At 40.2% G+C, this 4,997-nt stretch overlaps 1 pseudogene; it reads left to right on the top strand.

Moving 5' to 3' along the window:
* The first annotated feature begins 4,637 nt into the window (after positions 1 to 4,637).
* LOC134930308 (5S ribosomal RNA) lies at positions 4,638 to 4,756 on the top strand (annotated as a pseudogene).
* The last annotated feature ends 241 nt before the right edge of the window (positions 4,757 to 4,997 follow it).

Below are 4,997 nucleotides of genomic sequence, written 5' to 3'. Positions count from 1 at the left end.
CACTCTCCCCCCCCCCCCCCCTTTTTCCTTAAAAAACTCACTGTTATTTATCCATATTTACATATTGCGCTTTGCACTGGTTATACTGAGGTCCGATGACACAGTATTTATATATTTATATATATTTATTATACTTAATACTGCTCCAGCACTTTATTTATTTATTTATTTATATATTTTTATTACTGATGCTCATACATATATATAAAACATAAGAAATATATGCAAAGTCTTGAATGTTCTGCAAAAATCCGTTGCCTGAGATTACCATCTATTTTCTTTGTATTTATGGTTCCGTTGCCATGGACACGGAAGCAACAGGAAAATAACTGGACACGAAAGGAACTTCTATAAAATGGCCGCCAGACTATACAAATCTAATAGACTAAATCACAACAAAGATGGCCGCCGCCACACAGGTCCTGAGAGACAGAACCTTCACGTACACTGTGACGCCCGCCGGGGATAGGAACACAGAAAACAACCTGACAGCCGGGAGACGCCGCGGGCGCATGCGCAATCGAGGACCGGAAGTGGGGCGGAAGTGACGAAGCCGCGGCACCCGTAACCGGAAGTGTGGCGGAAATGCCACTAATATATCGTTTTTTACTATTTCCATGGACTATTGAGTATTATATACCCGTTATTTGCACTCTACAACCACTGACTCTGCTCTGACTATCTATGTTATATGATTGTATTACACTAAAAGTAGTTTAAACAAACCTACAATATCTAATTGCATCATGTGACGATCTGTGATGTCACAACCCCTTTACCAGCTACTCTGGCTATAAATAGACAGGAAAGCTCATTATGTCCCTACCCTTTGAAGAAGTCTGATGAGACGAAACGCGTTGGGTTTCCTGCACTAATCCCTTGCTGCTTTTGAGTTAAGTTAAACTCCTTATCCTTTTAATACTTGGTCCTGATTTTTATGGTTGTACGTTTTTATGCTTTTTATGCTTTTTTTCAAAAGAACTTGTTTTACTCTCATATATATTAAAAAACCTTTTTTATAAATTTTATACATGTATATATTTTTTGGCTTTTAAATTTACCATTTTTTTAACAACACTGAGCGCCGAACCCTATCTCTCCATTTTTCCATACGCCCAGCAGTGCGATACCGGCACTGCATACTTAGGGCCCGGCAGACACCTTTAATGAGGTTATGTGTGTTTTACTATGGTAATGTTTAAACAATTATAATCTTAATTTAGATTATTTTACTGAGATCATACTTCACAAGTGGCGCTATACCTCCCCCCTTGTTTTTCTACGCATTTTTTGGTATATTGGTATAGCAGCCTGGTGAATAAAATATCCAGTATCAAACTAGAATGTTTGGAAATAATGATCGCACAACTAAGAGGAATGATCTATGCCAAAGAATCTTTAATGAGAGTAAAACAGTTAACGATCCCACACCTACACGGGACCTAGACGATCTATTTTGGGGAATTGAGAAACTCCTCGTCAAAGAAGTTAAAACCTGGTGGGACATAAAGGGACTGGAACATTACGTGACAGTTAACAGGGTACCCAGAGGTTTGAGACTTTTAAAACAACCTACCTTTGGGAATATGGACACACAGTTCACAGAGGAGTGGGACTCCATTTTACATAAATGTTCCATAGATTTAATGAGACTGCTCATCAGGAAGAAGAAGAACGTCCTGGTGGAACTAGAGACTGAGATTAAAGCAAAAGAAACTGAAATGCTTTGTTTTAAGGATAAGGAGGATTATGTAATCAACGAAAAAGTACTTAACAAGAAATTGGAACATGTAGAAGGGGAGGTCATTAAAGGAAAAGAAAAGAAGTTTATACGGGACAAGAATGATTATGACAAAGGCCTAACTAAGAATTGGAGCAGATTCAAGGGACCAGACCATCAACAAAGTACAACGGGAAGATATAAATGGAGAACGGTCCCCAATAGAGGAAGAATATCCAGTAATATGAGTACGGACTCTCCAACAAATACGTATATAAAAACAACCAACAGATTCTCAGCTTTACAAAGAAGGGATTCAACAGGCGACCAGGATTTTTTATCGGTAAGAACGGGAGCACGAACAAAAGATATGGTAAGAAACATGGTGACAGAGGACAGCAAACAAGCATCACCCATGAAGAAAAGGTTTTTAGAAGAAGAGGCAAACGGGGCGGTAGGAGGAAGAGAACAGAAGAGAAGGAATCTATATTAGTTGAACCAACAAATAAAGGCATCTTTAACCTATCCAAACACACACTAACTAAACCAGAGGTAACACTACTAAGCAGAGGACTATCATTCGCACCTACAAGTGGACACAATAAATTTGAGACCTTCATCGATCTGAATAAATGTATAAGAAAACTTACCCTCAAAAGACATTTCCTAAGGAAAGAAGATGCGATCTTAAGCAACTATGCAGACCACTCAAGATCTGGGTTGAAACCAACTTCCAAGTATTACCCTTTGGAATCGAAAGGTAATAATATCAGCATGTTTTATGAACTGGTAAAGAAAGATTTATGCGACACAGAACTGAAACAGGTAAAGGAAAGGAACATGAAAAACCGTGAATGTGAAGCCTTGAAAAAACTACAGAAGAACAACAACCTGGTTATAAAACAGGCTGACAAAGGGGGTGGATTAGTAATCATGGACCTTGATGCTTATACAAAGGAGGCACTAAGACTATTGGGAGATACAAAATCATACACAGTGCTTCAAAGCGACCCAAAAGAAGTCCTGGTGGAAGACCTGAGGACATTACTTGTACAGGGATTAAGAAACAACGTGATAACCAAAGAGGAATACCAGTATCTTATGCAGTCTAATCCAATTACCCCCACTTTTTATTTTCTGCCGAAAATACATAAGTCTTTGAGTAATCCACCTGGCCGTCCAATAGTGGCAGGCATAGGCTCACTAACTGCAAATTTATCGGAATATGTCGATATCTTCCTGAAGAACTATGTGAAAGATCTCCCATCCTTCTTGAAAGATACGACATCAGTGCTCAACCTATTGAAAACAGTACAATGGAAGGATACTTACATTTGGGCAACAGTGGACGTGCAATCCCTGTACACATGCATTGAACACTCTAAAGGCATAGCCGCATGCAGGGAATTCTTAGACAGCGATCCATCATTGACCAGCACTCACAGAAATTTTATATGTGATATTATGTATTTTATCCTGAGCCACAATTATTTTAAATTCTTAAACCAGTTTTATCTACAATGCTGCGGCACAGCGATGGGTACGACATTTGCCCCGAGCTTTGCGAATCTTTTTATGGGATGTTGGGAGAGAAAACATGCCTACACCTTAAGTGCTTTTAAGGAGAATGTGGTATTTTATAAACGTTACATCGATGATATTTTAATTATCTGGGATGGCACACCGGAAGCTTTTAATGAATTTTTAAGGACTTTGGGAGATAACGATTTGAACCTTGCCTTCACCTCAACAACTAATGATAGATCCGTTGAATACTTGGATCTAGTTCTAACTGGGGAAAATGGAAGAGTTACCACCAAGAACTTCATTAAGAAAGTAGATATGAACAGTTATCTACACTACCATAGCAATCATCTAGAAAGGTGGAAGAATAACATCCCGGCCTCCCAGTTCTCAAGAATCAAACGAAACTGCACCAGTGCAAAAGACTGTGAAGATCAATTGGAGATATACAGGAAGAGATTCGAAGAGAAGAGTTACCCGAAGCCACTTTTAGATGAAGCACTGGAGAAAACAAGAGGTTTGGATAGGGAAAAGCTACTAACATATAAAACCAAGGAAGAAACGAAGGAAAGAATCGCCTTCATTACTACATTTAGTCAACATGAGAAAGTGATTAGAGACTCCCTTAAAGCCCATTGGGGAATTCTTCTAATGGACCCAGTGCTCAAAGAAATCTTACCGCCCAAACCAGAACTAATTTTTAAAAAATCTAAAAACCTCAAAGACCTCCTTGCACCCAGCATGCTGAGGGAAAAATCCACTCGCAACACCCCTATGTTGAGATGTAAGGGGTCGTATAAATGTGGGAAGTGCAATATATGTAAATACCTGCATCGGAACAGGAAAACTTTTAGCGATACAGAGGACAAGAATGAATACATTATAAAGGACTTTATGAACTGCAACACATCATCTGTGATTTACCTCTTGGAGTGCACCTGCAAAATGAAGTATATAGGAAAGACTAAAAGACCCCTTAAAATCCGGATTCAAGAACATATAAGAAATATAAAGAATAAGGTGGTCAGCCATGCAGTCTCTCGACATTTCGCATGTAAACATAACTCCGACCCGGAGGACCTTACGTTTAAGGCGATCGAACACGTTTGCTTGGGCGAGAGAGGAGGAGACCTCGGGAACAAATTGTCCAGACGGGAAATGTACTGGATTTTCCAGTTGCAGACTCTACATCCAGCTGGCCTGAATGAGGGATACGAGATTGCACCATTCTTATGAGGTGCAGTATCCCGGAAAGACTCTATTTCCTTCCCCCCCCCCCCCCCCCCTTTTTCTCCTTCCCTTTCTTCACTTCACGATCTATATACAGCTCACCAGATACTTTAAATATTAAAAATAAAGTAATAAATCACGTGGTAGTATGATGTCTCATTTCGCATACAGTCAAACCACACTGGTACGCCCAATCTCGTCCGATCTTGGAAGCTAAGCAGTGTTTGGGCCTGATCAGTACCAGGGAAGGGGACTACCTGGGAAGATTGGGTACTGTAATATCAAATAAATGATGTCAGTTCAATACCAACTAAATATGCACACCTTTAAAAACTCAACACCGTTAACCCTGCACTCCACACACTTTTTTCTTAATAATTTAATCCGCACTCGCCTCTGTCACTTTTAAATATGAATTACCCCTCCTCTTCCCCCCCCCCCCCACCCCCCCCCCCCCCCCCCCCCTGGCCCGAACTCCCCCCCCCCCTTTTTCAAAACTCACTCTCCCCCCCCCCCTTTTTCC

The sequence above is a fragment of the Pseudophryne corroboree genome, chromosome 5 (assembly GCF_028390025.1).
Source record: "Pseudophryne corroboree isolate aPseCor3 chromosome 5, aPseCor3.hap2, whole genome shotgun sequence".
NCBI lineage: Eukaryota > Metazoa > Chordata > Amphibia > Anura > Myobatrachidae > Pseudophryne > Pseudophryne corroboree.
The sequence above is the reverse complement of the archived record's forward strand: the minus strand, read 5'-3'. Positions and strand labels throughout refer to the sequence as shown.